The 19911-nt window shown below is 48.1% G+C and overlaps 1 protein-coding gene across 1 annotated transcript in view; it reads left to right on the plus strand.

Annotated features, from left to right (window-relative positions):
- Positions 1–3932: 3932 nt before the first annotated feature.
- LOC102242708 (chromosome unknown open reading frame, human C5orf58) overlaps positions 3933–19911 on the plus strand; it is a 23128-nt gene continuing 7149 nt past the window's right edge. The window contains exons 1-2 of the mRNA XM_014534870.1: positions 3933–4248; positions 14041–14233. The gene's annotated coding sequence lies outside the window, so the exon portion shown is untranslated. The remainder of the gene's footprint in view (positions 4249–14040; positions 14234–19911) is intronic.

Consider the following 19911-nt stretch of genomic DNA (forward strand, 5'->3'; position numbering starts at 1 on the left):
ATATTCCTTACCTTCCTATTATTGCCTCATACAATAGATTTTGAAGATATATTATGAGAATAGAATGTGAAAGTCAAGTTAAATAATTTTAAGTGCTTTTAAAATTTCACATACAGGGTATCATTTAAAATGGGATTCACAAGTTAAGGGATGGTTGTTAAATTTCCAGATATGAAAATGATAATAGAATTATGTTTTTAAAAGGGTCTTTGTGGGGAAAATGGCTGATTCCAGATCTAGGGCAGGTGTACAAGATAAGCCTGGGACACCTTGTCAGTAAGGAATCCAACAAAGAAAACCCAGGTTGTGACAAAAGGTCTCACTAGACAGCTTGCAGAGGTCCCCACTGGCCAAAATGGGACACAACAGGAGTCGATACATAACTCAAAGGGTTGAAAATATCAACTATGCTCACGCCCATGAGCTTATAAATGATACTGCAAAAGTGATCACTTTTGGAAGATCCTAGAGAGGCAACTCATTTGTGTCCAAAACTGCTTAATAAAGAGGAGAAAATCAAGCGTGTCCTGCTTTTCCTATATGAACTGCTACATAATCAAATAGTTCACTAAGAGAAGTTTATTTGTCCAGGAGGATTCCAGCGAGTAAATGCAGAAGGAATGGTGAATACCGCCATCTGGTACTTTCCTAATGAATGAGCAGAGCTAGTCGATGATCCCTGCTGGTCACTCACGTCACCAAAGACAGACAATCACATGTCATGTGCCTGTGCGGTAATCTTGCCCCTTCCAAGAACAACAACAAAACAAAACACAAAACCTTATGGAGCTTCTAGATCTAATGACCAGATCACAGAAAATGCAAGGGGCAAATGAAGACAAGAGGAGGCAGCCTACAGAACAGTCCCAGGAGGTCACGTGTCTCATCCGCCAAAGCCAGCAGCCTCAGACCTGGGTGAGAGGAAGATGGCAGGCAAGCACGTTAAAGCGATTCTTCCAGAAGAGGGAGGATGGCAATGTTTCATTGAGCCGTGATGGATGAGTATAATTTTGTCAGGCAGATTGGAGCAGGAAGAGTGGTCTAAACAGAGCCTTGGGGAAGTAAAAAGATTGAAATATTTGAGAGGAGTGAGCACTGGAGTTTTCTCACCTCTAAGGCAAACATCCCTCACACATTCAACCCTCCTCACTTCTCCAAGGACACAGGGCCAGGGCCAGGGGGAAGAGGAGAGACGCGCAGGCGGCAACATTGAAGAAGCCCTGGGTCTCAGTGTCCACCCCGCACTTGCAGGAGCTGGGGCTGAGGGCTGCTTTCCATTTTGCACCCTGAGCACCTTTCTTGCCTGACCCTGGCCCCTGCCCAGGAAGGTATCTTCCTCTTTCACATCCCTGGACTCCAGAGGTGAAACCAGAACGGACTATAGAAAGGGCTGCCATCTTCCACGCTCTGGATGCTGTACTCTTGCTAATTCTGTCGGATCTCCTACTTCTAGTCTCCTAACACCTCCCTGCTCCATCCTGGGTCTGACTCCACCCCGATGCCCCCGCCACTTTCGCATAAGGGCTCTGTCAAGCTAGCACTGACCCATCCTGTCCTTGTCCAGTTGATGTCTTAGACTGGGAGCAAGCTTTACACTCAATCTGAAAGAACTTTCTCTTGTTTCTTTTAGCAACTCCTGCCATTGGCTATCATTATGTTTTAAATCCTTACTTATTACTTAGCATATTAGCTATTTTCTCAAGCCTTGTTTTCATTCATTCATTCATCAAATATTCCCAGAGTACCTGTTCTGAGTCAAGCCCTGTGCTGAAGACACAGAAATTCCCAGAGCACCTGTTCTGAGTCAAGCCCTGTGCTGAAGACACAGAAGTGAATGACCTGTCTCTGCCCTTGAGCATCAATGTCATAGTCCCAAGGAGGAAACAGGCAGGTAAACAGCTGCTGACAACCCAATGGGCTGAGTGTGATGGTAAAGAATGCCAGCGCTGAGCACACAGTGGGGCACATGAATGACCTATCTCTGCCCTTGCCGATGACAACCCAATGGGCTGAGTGTGATGGTAAAGAATGCCAGCGCTGAGCACACAGTGGGGCACCTACACCAGGCCACAGGGCCAGGGAAGGCTTCTGGAGGAGGTGACACAGGCGTTCAGACCAGAGAAGATGACCAGATATTGTGCATCATTGGGCCTGGTGCACGACGAGACTTCTATGTCTGCCTCCAGGTTGTTAATCAACACGGGGGCAGGGCCAAAGCTAAGCCTGTCACTACCGGGAACCATTTTCATCTGAGGGGGACGATCACCTTGATACCCAGGTGTGCTAAAAGGCTGCTGCTGGCTCATGGGGGCCTTTTGCGGTGAGAATGAGAGGAAGGCAGCCCCAGCAGCCTCAGCGCCTCCCCCTCTGCACCCGCCCCCAGTATGGTTTGGTGGGGGAAGCATGACCCAAATACAGCCAGAAGGGACCAGGAGATGTTAGGGTCAATGAGGCTTCTCTCCCTCCTTCAAGCACGCATATGGACGGCCTTTTACATTGAGGATGAGAGAGAGAGAGAGAGAGAGAGAGAGAGAGAGAAACTCACCGTTGCAAAGACAAAAAAGAGGCTGATATTCAGGGCCCCGGTCTTGGGAGTGTCAGTCAACAGATTTCTGTTCAGAACCTTTATAGTTCCTACTCCAAGAAACTTGCTGATGCTCGAACCCCCAACGAAACCAAGTGCTCAAGTTCTGGAGTCTATTAAGGAAACAGCGCCCCCTGCTGTCACTCCTGACAACAGGTGGACTTGCTTTAGTGCAGTGATTCTCAACCTTGGCTGCACATCAGAATCATCTGGGAATCTTTTGAAAATCCTGATTTCGGGGCCTCATCCTCCGGAAATTCTGTTTCTTTGTTATGGGGTGAGGCCACAACATTAGTCACAAAGAAACAGAATTTCCAGAGGATGAGGCCCAGAAATCAGGATTTTAAAAAGATTCCTAGGTGATTCTAATATGTGCAGCCAAAGTTCAGAACCACTGTCTTAGAGACTTCAAATTACTTGCCTAAGGTAGTACAGCTGGTTGGTGGAGGAGCTGGGGTTGGAACTCAGTTCTCCCTGATGCCAATACCCTACTTTTTGAGAGTTTATAGTGGCAGGAATGCTATTTTAAAAAAAAAAAGGTTTATTAAGGCCTAGGAAGGGATCAGGAAGATGGAATGAGCAACTCCACCCAAGGTAGGGCAGATAGTTTGCTAAAACAGTTGGTGATCTTTGCATTGTATCCATCATTTATTTTCTCAGCCATCCAAAGAGCCCCCCGTCCCCCCAAAAATGTCCATTGAGCACCTACTATGTGTTAGGCGTCTCACTGAAAACCAGGGAGATAGTGATGGACCAGCCAGTATGATACCTGCCTTCATGGAGCTTATAGTTGTGGGGATCAGGGATGTCTAGCATTAAACAATGGGATGCCCAGTGAACTCTCCAATTGGGCTCAGGTGCTAGGAAGAAAGAGGAACAGGTGTTTCAGGAATCCCAGCAGTGCCCTAAGACTGAGTCATGCTGCGAGGGCTGGCTGAGGAAGTCATGTTTGAGCCACCGTAGAAAGCTGGAGAGCAGAGGGCCTAATGGAGAGGAAGGAAAGGGGCACCAGGGACGAGGAAGAGCATATCTGAAGGTTCAAGGTAGGAAGCAGGTGGGAGCAGGAATGTTGTGAAAAAGAGAGATGGGAGGAAGGGGAGGCTGGGAGGAAGGGGAGGCTGGGGAGGAAAGGGAGGCTTGGAAGGAGGAGAGTGAGGCTTGGAGGAGGGTGAGCCTGGGGAGGAGGGGGAGGCTGGGGAGGAAAGGGAGGCTGGTGAGGAGGAGGGTGAAGCTTCGTAGGGGTCCCAGGAGGTCAAGGCAAGGGAAGGGTTGGGAAGTTCAGCCGAGCAGGGCTTCTCAAACCCACTGTGGGAAGCATACCTCTGTTTTTGTTTCTCTGCTCCCTCACACACCAATGCTTCTGTAAAATGCAATCAAAATTAAAAAGCAAAGTTACACAAAACAATAACACAAACTTATTACAAGATTCAACAGACATGAATTCCTCTGTTGAATTGCTGCTTTTATGCTTATCTCATGGAGGACCTGTGACAGTTTGCAGACTGGCACCTGCCAAAGACCACCCTTTGAGAAGCACTGCCTAGTGCCCCGGGGAGCCGTTGTCCCTGCATCTGGAAGACATAAGCTGCATCCAGCCAGGGGACACGGAGAAAACAGGAGAGGAGGACATGGAGGGCAGGCAGAGCCACACACAGCAGCCTGAGGTGTGTGGGGAAGGGCAGGTTAGTGGGTAGATGGGCTGGAGAGGTGAGAGGCGGGGCTGGCCCAGGGCTCAGGCCGGAGGGCTTGCTCAGCTACAATGAAGAACTGAGAAATGAGCCACAGGAACTGCACAGCATTGCACAAGCATTGCCAGGGTCATTGCTTTCTTCTGAGAACAGCAAAGCAGCCAGGGCCAGTTCCACCGCATGAATTGTCCTGTCCTTTTTCGCTCCTTTGATTGCCAACCTCAGCACAGTCCCTTCCAAAAAAAAGAAAAAGAAATTGGCTTTTGATTAGATCAATACTTAAGTCAAAGGCAGCCACCTACTAGTATAATTGGATTAGAAAGCTCAGAAATGCAATCACCGAAGAACTTTAATCAGTAGGCGTGCCCTAGACTTGCTAGTAACTGTTAGACTCAAGCGCAGGCATTTAAGAAAATTTAAGAAAGTGGTTCTCAGCCTTGGCTGCACATTAGAATCACCTGGGAATCTTTTTAAAATCCTGATTTCTGGGCCTCATCCTCCAGAAATTCTGTTTCTTTGTGACTAATGTTGTGGCCTCACCCCATAACAAAGAAACAGAATTTCCGGAGGATGAGGCCCAGAAATCAGGATTTTAAAAAGATTCCCACGTGATTCTAATGTGCAGCCAAGGTTGAGAACCACTGATTTAGGAAATATGCACTGTATCATCCCGAGCACAGGAGGAGCTCCTCCGGGGTAAAGACTAAAATCCTAAGTGTGATAGAAACGCCTTCATTTCCCAGCCCTGGGTCCACATGCTCCTCACAGGCTCTCCACAAATGAGGAAACTGAGGCAGTTACAGGGCACCTGAATTCACACCGTGAGTGAGCAGGTGCTGGATTCCAACCCGGACCTGTCCGGGCCCAGAGCCTGAACCTCTGTCCACTAATTCACATGCCCACTGCCCCCACCCCCGCCCCCAGCTCCAGCCACACTGCCCGCTGGTGACCTGGAGACCAGGGACCTGGTGGGGGAGGTGGGTGGTTAGAGAGCCCCAGGCAGGACTGGGAGGCCTGGTGGAGAAATAGTTCATCTCACTCACAAAGTGTCCTCGGCTAGTCCTCCAGGGGATCCAAAAGCAATGACAAACAAGTCTTGTAAATGTTTGGTTAGAGTACAAATAGAAAACAACCTAAGTGGGCAATTTGAGGAGGACTTGTTAAAGAGACCGTGCACAAAGCTGTGGGCAAGATTGGATGGAAAAGAAACCACCCTTTCTAGCCCTAGTCTCCTGGGGCCAGGGGACAGAGCAGTCGATAGAACTGGAACAAGAGGTCATTGGAGAGGCTGTGACCTCTGGAGGAGATACCGCCAAGCTCAGGAGCCCAGTGCAGGGGAGCAGGTATAAATAGGCCCCAACATCAGAAATGTCTTTCTGAGGAAGCTTTTCGAGGCTTCTTCTAGGTGAGGTTCCCCGGATATGAAGCTTGATGAAGCCAAGCTAGGGAGAGGAGATGCCTGCAACAGAGCAGGGTGGCTCAGGACTCCATAGTAACCCCCAATTAAGCAGCTTTGCAGACAGCCGGGACTCGCCCAGTGAGGAGGGGCCATTGGTGATGCCAGACCAGCTCAGAGCAAACAAACTCTCTCCCATCTCCCTGCCAGGCTGGAGCGAGGTATTCTCTGGACCGTGAGAGACGACCCTTGGCAAGACACTCAGTGTTTCCAGGCCTCTGTCTCCTCCTAAAGAGAGGGCATTGCGCTTCATGGGGTTTAGGCACCAGGCACTGCTGTGTAGAAGCAGCCACAGGTGTTGCAGCCAAGCAGCTGTGAGCTCTAGTCCCGCTGAACTGCAGTTGCCTGGATGACCTTGGCCCACCACATCTCTGCTCTCAGCTTCCCTATCTGGCAAATGGGGATGATACACTCGACCCAGGCCAATCATGACATTTAAACAATGTACGTAATCTCTAGCACTCTGTGCTCCATATATACCTGTTCCTGTCCTTCAAGGCATCCTATATAATAAAAGGCTAATATGCAAATTGACCAAACAGCCAGTTGCTATGATGTGCACTGACCATCAGGGGGCAGACACTTAATGCAGGAGCTGCCCCCTAGTGGTCAGTGCACTCCCACAGGGGGAGCACTGTTCAGCCAGAAGCCAGGTTCACAGCTGGCGAGTGCAGCAGCGGTGGTGGGAGAGCGGCAGCGCTAAGGATGTCCAACATCCCCCGAGGGCTCCCAGACGGTGAGAGGGCACAGGCCGGGCTGAGGACTCTCCTCACCCCGAATGCATGAATTTCGTGCACTGGGCCTCTAGTTACAGGATAAGGGTCCAGAGAACAGGCTCTGAGGTATTCACATCATGAACGTGAAACCAGCTGTACTGCTTTCTGCTCAGGGACTTGGGCAAATCATTCAGTCTCTAAGCTTCCGCATGCTCATCTATACAACCGTAAAGGAAGGAAAAATGCTGCCTGTCCCTACAGGATTGCTGTCAGGATCCAATGAAATAAAGCATATTAAGCACTTCGAATGCCTTCCCACACCCCAACCCTCAGCCCTTCAGCTATAATATTCTGCAGCTGTCCATAGCATTACAAAGCTTTCCAGAATGTTCTCTGTGAGATTTTTCTCAGTACTCTTAGCTCAAAAAAGTTCCATGGGGTTGGTTCAATATGGTGGTGTCAGAATTGTCACTCTGATAGGATTGGACCCATTAAGCCTGAAAACTAGCCTTGCATTGCCCTGGGGGACTTGCACCCAAGGTGGTAGCCTGTGTGCCCAGCACAGACAGCGAGCAGAGCCCCGGGAGGCCCCCAGCCGAAGCAGTGCTGCCCCCAACCCTTAGCAGGTCAATTTATTGCCCTAACTGCCTTTTCAGCCCCTGGTGAGTCTTGGTATGAAGCACAAGAAATTGGAAGGGAGCTGCTAATTTAAATGAATAGCTTTGGCAGAAGATGCCCCCTGAAGGGCTCTGAGAGAGAGAATGAAGGCTCCTGTTTAGAGCTGGAGTCCGGATGGTTGTTTGTGGTGCTCTGGGGCCAAGCGTTGCTATAGCAACAAATGACTTAGAACAGACTGCTTGAGTTTACATAACAGGGATTACTTGGGCACTTGCTGGAAGGGTTCACAAAAGAACTCTTTTCTCCCCTTTTCTTAAATCTAAGGATATTTGAAGAACAATCCTTTGTTGAAAGCTGTATGATGGTGGTTGAGGGGAGAGATAGGAGAGCTTCGTGCATAAATGTTATATTACAGGTGATCACGGGTGATTATTTGTTGTTGTTCTTTTTGGGTGCTTTTGTTGAGTCTTCCACGGTGGTTTTGGCTTTGTAACCAGGAAAATTTTATGTTAAAAATAATAAATCGAATATGATAAGATTTAAGCCTGGAAATGTTAGAAAGTGCAAGATCAACACTAGAGACAGCGTTTGCAGCCTCAAAGAAGGTTGGGCCTGGGCCTGGTGAAAGAATGGCCCATCAGGGCTTTGCAACACCACTGTCCCTGGCATTTCCTGGCTTTGAGGATGGGCAAGCACCCCAGGGTGAGTGAGTGACACCTGGCTGGTTGCCATCTGAGCATCTGAACCTGGTCTGTCCTGGGGATGAGGTCAGGGAGCCCCACCGCTGCCCACTCCCTTATCCCATCACCACGTCATTCTGCAGCACATCTGGGGCGAGTCTCCTAAGCGCAAAACCAGGCTTCTCCATGGAAAGTAGCCATCGGCAATAACAGAACAAGTAGTTAACGTGGGATGTGAGGGTTTCTCCCGGGGAGTCATGACTTTGGAGGCAATAAGAGTTGAGAGATGGCCCCATGCTGTGCAAATATTTACTTTTGTATCCTGAATTTGATCACTCATGAAGGTCTTGATAGGGGCAGAAATAGAATGTTGGGGAGCAGCTATAATTGTAAGAAATATTAATCATGCTCTGTTAACCATGATTATTTAGTTCTGATTAAAGAAGGCACATTCTAACCTGGCTGGGAGTTGCACGTGGGACCTGGGAGCTCACCTGGAGATGCAGCCCATCCTCCCCATCCGGGAGCTGCCTATTAGCATGGAGAGATTAATAGCTTTGTTGCAAAAACTAGAGCCACCAGGCCTTTGAAGGCCCCCCTTTGCATATCCACAGGCCATTGCAAATCTCCAGCCTGCATTACCTGGAAAGTGCCCATTTGGTATAGCTTTTGCCTACTTACCCATGTAATCTTTGTCCTTCTACCCAATGTAAGCAGCTGGCTTATGGTGGGGGGCAGAGCAGATTTTTGTAGGTGACCTGCTGCTCTCCCATGCCGCCGGCAGGACTGGAGTAAATGCGCATATGATTCTGTCTCTGATGAATTGGCTCAAGTAGTGACAGGCAGCGCAGACCCATTGATTGTCTGGTTACAGTCTGAGGATCTATTTCTCTAAGATGCTTCTTTCCAGTGATCTGTATATTAGTCAGCATGCATCTTATGGAGCTCCTCTGTATATGAGGCATTTGTTTTAAGGATCTCATAGTTGTGCAGTAAATACTTAACACATTGCAGGCGGATCACGGGCATTCTCGTGTTTTCGTATTACACAGTGTTTTACATAAATCTTAAAGGCACGCCTTAACATTAAATACCCATTGCATTTTGAAGTTATTTATTACATGTTCATACAAGCTAATATCTTTTTAAAGGATGGCACTTTGTAAAACGTTTTTTGTACTCATTCAATAGAAACTTACCTGGCCACTGGGTAGAGCTAGCAATAAAACTGCTGGTGCGCAATGTGTGAAGCAACTATCATATGGCATCCTATGTTCATGAACAATGTAATGGTGAAGGGTAACAGAATGTGCCATCCGAAAATATGCCTTTTTGGCACAAGAATCATTTTGAGCTGATTATTTTTTGAGCAGCTGTGGACACAGGAGAAGCCATGAAAGCAGCGGAGGTTACCCTTTTGTAGGGACATTTACATACAGAATGGAAGTCTCCATTTGCAAGCATCTCCGTCTCTGTATCCAGAAGAGGCACTGCCTTCAATCTGCACAGCAAACCTTGTCCTTGTTTACTGTGCTTTCCTGTCACCCCCTTCACTGGCCTTCTCTCACCTCAACTCCCCAACATCTTTCTTTTGTCCTCAGTTTAGTGGAAGGCGGTATTTAAGCAGGGGGCTTGGGCCATCTTGGGGGATGACTCCGTTTCTTGGGTATCTCCATGTATACATGAGGTGCCCATGTTGTGAAAAACAAGACAACAGGCCCAAAATGGAGTCACTTATGCTAAGCCTCATGTCACCAAATCAAGACTTAATTACAGTTTGGCTATCCCAGAAGTGGAATCTTAAACCAGCCAGGAATCACCTGATCCTGATCAGCACTAGTTGGGTGATCTGCCCGGTAGACCCCCGCCAACCCCTAAAGCAAAGTAACTTTGCAATAATCAGCCCCTCTCCCGCTTCCAGCATGGCTTCCTTGTTCCCGGTTCTGCCTGTGGGTCTTTCACTTTGCACAGCTCTTCAGAGCTCCTTTCTGTCCCTAGATTGGATGCTGCCGACTCATGAATCATTGAATACAGCCAACAAAATCTCTAAAATGTATTCAGTTTTATTTCTTAACAACGTTAATAGACTTGTGGTTTTTCTTCTGTTATCTGTCTGATCACTGGGATCTCAGCCCATCATTTAGAAGAATAGAGGGGAAATTATGTTTCCCCTCCTCTCCTGGCTAAAAACCACAGGCTCTGTTCAGATTTGCATCTGAATCCAGTTCTGCAAACAACCAGCTGTGTGCCCGTGAGCCATGTGTAATCAAAGTGAGCAGTGCAGTCCATGCACATGTGACCCCAGAGTCCTGGGCTCCTTACTTCAAACAGATGGACTGGAATGGAAGGGCTTGGTGTTTTGTGGGGTGTCCTCAGGCACCTCTGCTCTGTCTGGGCATCTGTCTGGCTCGGATGTGGTTCAGACTGTGCAGAGTTCTCCCCACAGCCCCTGCGCCCCAGAACCCAGGCTTCGGGACACTGTTTGCTGCGGGTCTCCTACCTGTCTCCTCTTTAATTTTGTCAGAGCCATGAATGGAGTGGGAAGCAGATCCCATGTATTAATTCCATTCCTACTCTGCGCTAATAATAATTAATAATAATAATAATAATCAACTCTGTTGAAAGCTGCCTTAGGGAACATCTGTCAGCTCTTCAGGGACCCTCAGGGAGACAACTTCCACTTTCCTTTCTCCAAAATAAAACACAGGAGGAGGAGCTGTAAGTGACAGGAACGTTGAGACCACAAAGGAATTCCCACCCCATCCACAGCCGTGGCCAGCCACATCCCATTGACCCTCTTTTCTACCCAAACGGGGAACTGATACGGGAATGTGCCAGGCCCTTTGCACAGATAATCAGATGTAATCTCCACATCAGCCCTTTTGGGTAAAAATGTAAATTATCCTCATTTTACCCCTGCGGACACTGACTACTCAGAGAGAATAGGTAACTCTGTGATTTAAATCCAGAGCCATGGGATCCCAAAGCCTGTAACTACTAGAAACTTCTAGATCCTTTTGGAAAGCATTCCAGCAAAAATTCCAAAACTGTGGTCCTGGGGAAGGGAGAGTGAGGCCAGTGAGACTGTTGTTGAACACAGACTGCCCTGCAGCCGGCTCCTGCGGTAGAAGACTGGGGGAAGTTTCTTATTCACGGAACACGTGTTCCCTGGCTCCCACTCTGAGCCGGCACCCGACTCAGTATGGACAACAGGGGCAGATATGGCCCAGGCCCCAACAGCCACCAGCATTCCCATCTCCCACCTGCTTAAGAGCACCTACTGGCTTCCCACAGGGCTCAGGAGACGCCAGCAGCCTCAACACGGGCTCCTTGGCCCCGGCATGCCCCCTCCTCAGCCTCGTCTTGCCCTGGGCTCCCCGTCACTCCCTGCAGTGCAGCCTGGCTGGACATCCTTTCAAGCCTCCCGCCTGCCAGGCTGTCCCTGACACAGGGCCTTTGAACACACTGTTCCCTCTGCCTGGAAGGCTCTTCTCTCCTGATCTCAACAGAAAGTCCCTTCCTCAGGGAAGCCCTCCCTACAAGTTGCCCCACCAAGTCACATGCCCCGCCGTGACATATCTCCGTCCTGGACACTGCCTCATGAATCTGTCACTTAACATGTATTTGTGCCGCTTATGGGCTCCCGTCCACCTCCTCCCCAAGACCGTGAACTCCCCGACAGCGAGAGGCCCGTCGGATGGGCTCCCCACTATCTGCCTTAGACACAGTGACTGACAGAAGGGAAAATCCAGAAAGATTTGTTGCATGAATAAATGTATGCACTCAGTCAGTTTAAGAACTGTGAGTTCCATTTCCTTCGCCTGGGGCTTCTTATGAATACAAAGCTCAAGAAATTTGCTTTTGTTCTGTGGTTATTCCAATGAAATAAATGATTTGTCAGGGTCCTCAACGGTGCAGACTTTTAGAAGCTTGCCCTGTGTGAGAAATGGCCGGCAGAGGGCCCCCCAAGAGCAAGTATTGAAGTCAGGTCAGCAAAAATGGGAGCTGCTTGGAGAACGCAGGCCTGTCCCCACATCTGTCTGTCTCCGAGTCACTCAGAGAGAATACCGCCAGCCAGCGGACTGCATAATGCAGTGAGGCTCTGGCCCGCCAGGCACAGGAATTCACAGGGCAGGAGCTCAGAGCCCCTGCGTAGATGACTTTACCACAAATCCACTGCTTGCTCCTTGATTCGTCCGTTTTACGCTGAAGAATTTGTAATCAAGAGCTCGCACTGTTGGGGAGAATCATGCATAGTGTTGGGGGAGATCTGTGTTCTTTGGGGGCCACTTTCCACTTGCCAGTCAGTAGTTTTATTTCCATTTTAATTTCAGAGCATCTGCCCCTCAGCAATTCCAAGCCTGTGGTTTGGAATTCATGGCTCTGCTGCGTGTTTGCGCTGGCTTGTAATTGACAAATTTAAATTCTGGTCATATTTCACTTATTACACAGACCCGGGGAAAAGTCCTCGGTGAAAACCTAATTACAGAGAAAGTGCCACGAGGTAATTGCTGTGGAAGAACTCCTGCAGGGGCAGGGCCGAATATTCCATCCGCCTGTAAAATGATTATGCTGACAAGATTCTGAAAAATAATAAAATCTGTTTAATAAAAAAGCAGCAAAATATCCGTGTTTTTACACACAAAGTATTAAAACATCCTTCATTTTGGACAGATCCTGAGTCATTTGATTTTTATTCAAATGATGATCCTTCTTTTTTTTTTTTTTTAAATCGGGGACCAGAGTTTCCTAATCTGGCCCACAAGGCACAGGCTGCGTTGAAGCTTGCAGGCTTGACGCAGCTTCTAGAACAGCTGTAAGTCTGCATTCTGCTTAGACAGCGTGGGGCGGGCGCTCCCTCCTTCGGGGGCTTGGAAGCCAGGAAGGTGTTGCTTCTGCTGTCAGGGCTTTGCTGAGATGCCAGCAGAGTGGCAGGCACTCATACACACCTCGGTTCCTATGGCTCTCCAGGATGCCACCACAACAGGCCAGCTCATCCAGTCATAAGGTTTATTGAGCACATACTATGCGCACATGAAAAGGCTAAAGACCTAAGTTAGGAAGAACTTGACACTGGGATGTCCATCTCCTTCCTCCCACCTCCAAGAATCAAGCAGACATTAAGTGTGTTTGCTGCTGTGCTGGGGGGTTGGAGTGGGGAGGTACTTTCCTCTCTTAAATGAACATTATGTGAATCTGATCTATGCTTGAAAATATATATAGTATATTATATATAACACGTATATTATATATGTATACTAGAGGCCCGGTGCACGAAATTCATGCACAGGTAGGGTCTCTAGGCCTGGCCGTCAATCAGGGCTGATCAGGGCCTTCTGGCTGCCAGCTGGGCCTCCCTTCATTCCACGCTGCCCCCTGGTGGTCAGCACACGCCATAGAGAGTGATCGAACTCCCGGTCTCCCAGTCGAACTCCTGAGGGGACTCTTTCCATATTAGCCTTTTATATATATATATAAATACTTTTTTAAAATGACTAAATTCTGACATTAGTAGTCATTTAGATAAGTTTCCACTACGGTCACGCAGTTGAGACTTGTAGAAGCTGTGAGTCAGTACTGTGTTCCTCAGAGGATGGCCCGCAGTCCGCGGAGGGTAAAATGGAAGGAGGGGGAATTTAAAATGCGGATTCAAAGAGCTGCTCCTTAAATGCACCAAATCAGAGTCATCACACTGCGCCCCAGGATCTGCATCTTTCCAAACTCCTAAGAAATTGTGCACTGTAAAGTTTGAGAATCCCTGCTTTAAAGCAATTGATGTTGCACCACCCTGAGAAATGCCCCCCTTCCCCCCTCCCCCTGAGAGATTAAAGTAGAGAGAAGAGGGCCGGGACTAAAGTTACATACAGCTAGGCTAAATAAATAAACGCAAAGAAACAACATCACCCATCCATCTCGCTACCCAGAGATAGTCATTGCTAACATTTTGGTGAATGGTTTCCCAAACTTGCTTTTGTGCACACAAACTTTTTTTTCACCCCAAAAGGTGAGCACAGGCTTATATTCCATTGTGATTGACTTCATGCACGTACTATGTTTTTTCCTAAAGATGCTCATTTTTCATTGCATGGCTGGCTGATGAGGGTAAGGCATGGGAATGAGGGGCAATGTCCAGAGGGAGAAACGCCTGATCAGGATCCATGTCTTTAATAAACAGGGCAAGTAGTGTTGGGGGTGGAGGGTTGACATGTTGGAATTAGAAACATATTTTATTTGGGGACAGAAGGTGTTCTCCGATTGGTGGATCTCTGGCAATAAACACAGTTTGTGTCATGAATAGGCCCGGCTGGCTGAAGGCATATTCTGAAAAGCCAGGTGTGAACAGTATTCAGACAAACAGGCATAGCAAGCCACTGTCCAAAGTAGCACCATCCGGAATATCATCTGCTTTTGTCCATCTGTCTTCTCAAAGTCGTCGCTTCTTTCCTGCATTCCAGGGACGCCGAGGAAGGAGGGAGCCGCATTCTGGTGCAGTAAGTGTGTGTATCTTATTATTTTAGACATCAAGTTTGAAAACATCAATATTCTCTTGGCTTCTGTACCTCCTGAATCTACAAGCCTTCGGACTGTTTGCGTGTCTTTTCATGGTTAAAGTGTTTGGGTAATAGCGTTCGTTACCAGATTTGGCAAGTCAAAGTACAAGAGGATTCCAGGTTAAATTTAAATCGTAGACAAATACATTTTTAATAGAGGTCTGCGCCATACAATATTGAGGACATACTTATGGAAAAAAAAAATTATCTGTTGTTTACCTGAAATTCAGATTGAACTGGATGTCCTGTGTTTTATCTGGCAACTCTATTGGGTAACTTCCTAGTTTGGAGGGAAATATTGGCACAGAACTGTAATTTCTTTCCCCTCCCCCAGCCTTATTGAGATATAATTGACTTATCAGGTTGGGTAAGTTTAAGGTATAAATGTGATGTTGTGATATGCGTATACGTTGTGAAATGTGAACCACAATAAGATTAGTTAACACATCCTTGGCTTCACACGATTACCATCTTGTTGTTGTCATTGTTATGGAGAGAGAACATGAAGCTCTGCTCTCCCAGCAACTTTCACGTATACGAAACAGTATTAGCTCTAGTCGCCAGGCTGTATACTAGACTCTGGAACTTGCTCATCTATACTAATAAAAGGGTAATATGCTAATTAGATGAGGAGACCTTCCAGATTTCCTTCCAGACAAAGCCATGGTGGCGGGTCCGAGGCAGAGGCGGTTAAGGGCGATCAGGCCAGGAGGGGAGGGCAGTTGGGGGTGATCAAGCTGGTGGGGGGTAAGTTTGGGGCGAACAGGCCAGCAGGGGGGGCAGTTGGAGGCGAGCAGGCTGGCAGGCAGAGTGGTTAGGGGCGATCAAGCAGGCTGGCAGGTGAGCAGTTAGGAGCCAGCGGGCCCGGATTGCGAGAGGGATGTACAACTGCCGGTTTAGGCCCGATTCCTGTGGGACATCCGGCAGTTGGACATCCCCCAAGGGGTCCCAGATTGGAGAGGGTGCAGGCTTGGCTTAGGGACCCCCCCCCCCCTGCACAAATTTCATGCACTGGCCACTAATCTGATCATTGAAAGTTTGTACTCCCTGACCAACATCTCCCCATTTCCTCGCACTCTATGTTTCTATGAGTTCAATGTTTTTAGATTTCACACATACAGTATTTGTCTTTCTCTGACTTGTGTCACTTAACATAATGCCCTCAAGGTCGCAAATGTCACAAATGGCAGGATTATCTTCTTTTGTGCAGTCTCTTAATTAGAAGTGAAAACATTTTTGTTAACACAGCGAGCAATTTGGGTTTTCATTAATTACATCTTCCTATAGTTCAGAAGTGTTTCTTCTGGAGAAAAAAAGAAAATGACTCTACCCAGTGTAACATCAGCTATTTGCAGAAGACAGTGGGCAGGGGACCCAACTTTCATGGCAGAAGTCACGTGCCTTCTCGCTTCCTGTGCGTGATTGGCTGGGGGGAAAGCATTGCTCTGGCACATGGGAATTTCCTGGGTCTTTCCAACACCGGCCGTGCTCTTTAGGTAATGATCCAAGGACATGCTCCTTGCCTGCCAAGTCTGGGTACACGAGGGTTGTGCAAAGCAATATTCAGATGCTCCAGCAGGAAGCCAGTCCCTAGGCACAGAGACCAGCACTGTCACTTGGTGAGGGGCAGGGAGAGGATGGGAATGGGAGCTCTGAGAGCGAGTGGAAGAGTGAGATAATTTACCCAATTGGTTTTCCTGGAAATGAAGACTTTATGTCCAGAATTAGTAATAAAACTAACTGAGGCACTCACACCCAGTTCCATAAAATGCTTAATCACCTTGTTGTTCTGTAACAGCTTTTCTCTTAATGGGGAAATTTACCGGCTTTTTAATTTCCTTTATTTGATTAACACGAGAATCCACAGCTACAACCTGTGTTGGGCTCCAGCAAAGTGTTGTATTTGCAAACGTATTAAAAGAGATAGATTTGTTTTAAGGGCCTCATCTGTAACAGTCTCAAGCCTTAAGTAGCCGATCATGCTTTTAAAGTTTTACTTTCTTATGGAGTAAAAAAAAAAAAGGGAATCTATAATTACTTAAGGAGGATGAACACCACAATAAGTAGTCATCATGGCTCCAAGACATTTCTATGAAGGAAAATACTGTACATTATTACAATCTATGTTTTTCTGAGTTCAGATCTCCCCCTCCCCATTTATAATGTTTATTCAAAATAAACACAATGTTTATCCTTCTTTTAAAAATAGTTTAATGATGATTTTTCCCAAATTACTGTGGTTTGAATCTACTCACAAGAAGCAATCAGCACTCTGGCTGTGTGACAGGTCTTCAGATTCTATCTCAAGTCCTGTGAGCAGAAGCTGGAAGGCGGGTGGTTGAGCCCAGGCAGGCCTGGCAAACACTTGCGAGTGGGTTCAAGGTGATGGGGAAGATGAGGCTCCAGAGACAGCACCTCCTACTCAGCCCAGCCCCCCTCATCCCCGACTTTCAGGATCCTCAGTCCTAATGCTGTCTCCACCGACCTACTTTTGTTCACCCTAGGTCTCTTAAAGGCCTCACTTTCTTCTGCTCTTACCCATGGGGCGTTTCCCACAGCACATCTAGAACCCTGCAGATCTGAGGCGAAGTGTTAACTAGCCTGCATCAGTATAAGGGGAATTAAAAAAATGACACATCCAGTAAGATTTCTGTTAAGCTTGTCTTATTTCGAAATTAACCTGAGACCCTTGAGTCCGCAGGCCGACCTATCCTATTCGCTGAGCCAAACCGGTTAGGGCTTGAGGTGAAGTTTTAACTAGCCTGCATCAGTATAAGGGGAATTAAAAAAATGACGCACCCAGTAAGATTTCTGTTAAGCTTGTCTTATTTCGAAATTATTGTGACCTTCCTTCTTTTTCCTTCTTCCTTCCTTTTTGATGCTAAGTTATCCCTGCGTTTAGGAAAGAGTGATGGCAGTTATTTTTGTTTCGTTAATGTCTCTGGTTCAGAAAACAAATGTTGCTCCCCCAAGGTTGGTCACTCCGTGTTTGTGTGCCGTGTGCACATCAGTACCTGTGTGTTCAAGCCAGTGATCTGCGAGGCCCCGGAGCCGTGATGTAGTTGTTAGCTGTCTCAGGAGACTATCCTGTTCCGGGAGACAGCCTGGCGCAGAGAAAAGAAGGCTTTGGAGTCGCAGAGACAGGATCTGCTTCTTATGCCCCTGGGCAAGCACTACGCTCTCTGAGCTCCAGCCGCCTTTTCCAGGTCACTGGGGTGATAACAGCTACCTCAGAGAGCTGTCAGAAGATGAAAGCTTCTAACATAATGCAGGATATACAGGGAGTGCTCAAAGAATGCGTGTTTTCTGGCCTCCTGTGCCTCCTTTTTTCTCCCTTACTTAGGACTTGAAGATTAGATGGAAAGCGCTCAGCATGCATGTCAGAAGTAAGAAAATGCTGGAGTCTGACACTAGCAGGTGTCCACAGGTACAATGTTAAGTGAGGGAAGCATTGGAAGAGAGCCTGGCATTGAACTGCAGAACTGGGTAGGGTTGGTTCCAGAAGACTCCCTCCAGGACTGAGCTAAGTTTTGAAAGGCATCCATAGCACATGGAGAATGAAGGAGTCTTTGGAAGGGATGGGATACTGAAGAGCATCTGATCTTAGGTTCTGCAAAGCGTGGCACCTATCCCACTGGGATCCAAGTGATGTATCTGATACAGAGGCACTAAAAGTCATGTAACTACACAAGGAGAGTTATTCCCCGTCCAAGTCTTATCATCCTGAAACATTAAGAAGAAAGTCTCCGTTTGTGCCAGGCTACCTTTAAGACTTCTTCTATAACACGCAGTATGAACCTATTTTAACAAAGAAAATCGGGCTGCAGGAACATATTCTTGCCATCAGGAGGCAAGAATAGCTAGATGATTAAAAATAATGTTTCCTTTTCACTGTCTTTATTTTTCCTATTACCTTCTGTTTATATTTTCTTCCATTTACAACGGTGATATCAAGCTTTTCAAGTAGACTTAAATTTTAAAGGGAAGCAAATTTAAAATATGAAGGTAATAATGAAATAGCTGGTATATAGCAGCCCTATAATGAGTGACATTTAGGAAACACTGATCTAGCCCATCCCTTTCTAAAGAAAGCAGATGAGGAAACGGGCTCAGAGAAACGAAGGTACTCCTTTCCAAGATTACATGGCTGGCGGACCTGAGACTGAAGCTCAATTCTCTTGTACCTCTCCTCGCCTATCTGACAACAAATTCTGTGTTAAATCGAAGGCAACGGGATACAAATTAAACAACAGACTGTGTGCTGTGGGTTATGAGGAAGGGATTGGTTGATGAGGCTGGTGTGTGTTACTGGTGAGACTTACAGAAGACAAAGATGTGTATAGAAGCTGATACTGCAGGTCTGAGCTCATCGTCAAGTCGAAGGCATGTCATGCGGGCACCAAGCAAAGTCTCTGAGTCAGCCCCAAAGGTGGTGGTGGCAGAGACTCCTCTTGGAATCCAGCAAAGATGGCTGGAATCCCAACGTCTCTATTTGGCAAGAAACCAGTGAACATCTCTCAGCTCATCTGTGCTCTTTCCTCATCCATAAAAATTTATAGGAATGACAATAGCTCACATTTATTGGGCACATCATCCGCCAAGCCCCGTTGATGCATTCTCTCTCTTAACCCTCAAAAGACCACTAGAAGGCAGTTACTATCTGCATATGACAGATGAGGACATTTGGACGCTGAATGATTAAAGCGCTTCCCAGCCTCTTTATCAAGTGATGGAGCAGGATTCAAACCCCAGCACTTTCAGTCCAGAGTCTGGCCTTAACCACCCTCCTATGCTGTGAATATTAAATGCAGACGAGGCCTGTAAAGCACCTAGCACAGCGCAGGGCACATAGAAGGGAGGGGAGGTCAGCACCTTCCTGCCCGCCCTTTCTGTGTGCACCACAGCGCCGGCCACTTTCAGCCTGGCCTCTAGAACTGTCTCCATGGGGGCCTTGCCTGGGACTACAACTCCCAGAATGCATCAGGCAGAGAAGCTGGCCAATCAGGAAGCCCTCTCCCTTTTAGGGCCGCTCGCCCCACCCCTCTAGGGGTCAGAGCTGCAGTGACCCTGGGCCTGGTGGGTTGTGAGGTGCAGCAGGTTGCGGGCAGGTGCGGGTTCCTGGGTTTAGGTCATCCTAATCCGGTTTGGGGCCGGGGCGGTGGAGACTGTTGCAATGTCCAGGCTACTAGGGTCCATCTTCAGTGCCAGAGCTAGTGGGCATGGCGGCCGGAGCCCCTGGTGGGGGGTTGCGTGGGGCGGGGTGGTTGGCGGGCCAGTCCAGCAGGGCCAGGGGTCATCCGCAGGGTCACATGAGGGCGGTTCACGTGGTCCCTGTTGTCCCCACCGGTTTGCCTAGGGCTCCGTTTTCAGACCCCGGGAAAGGTTGGACGGCCCCCCAAAGCCCGGGGCTCCTCGCGGGTGTGAGTTGGGCCGAGGAGGAGGGGGTGGTGGTTAGAACGCGGGTGCGGGCCTGGGTGCGTCTGCCTCTGGCCACCGGTCGGTGCCTGCGTGCAGGTGTCTGAGCTTCGCAGCACGCTCCTCCGCCCGAGCCCGGTCTCCACCTCCCGTGTCCTGGGGAGACTGCCCACAATGTCCCGTGAAGTGGGGTCTTGCCGCAG

Source organism: Myotis brandtii, unplaced genomic scaffold (assembly GCF_000412655.1).
Source record: "Myotis brandtii unplaced genomic scaffold, ASM41265v1 scaffold1338, whole genome shotgun sequence".
Classification (NCBI taxonomy): Eukaryota; Metazoa; Chordata; class Mammalia; order Chiroptera; family Vespertilionidae; genus Myotis; species Myotis brandtii.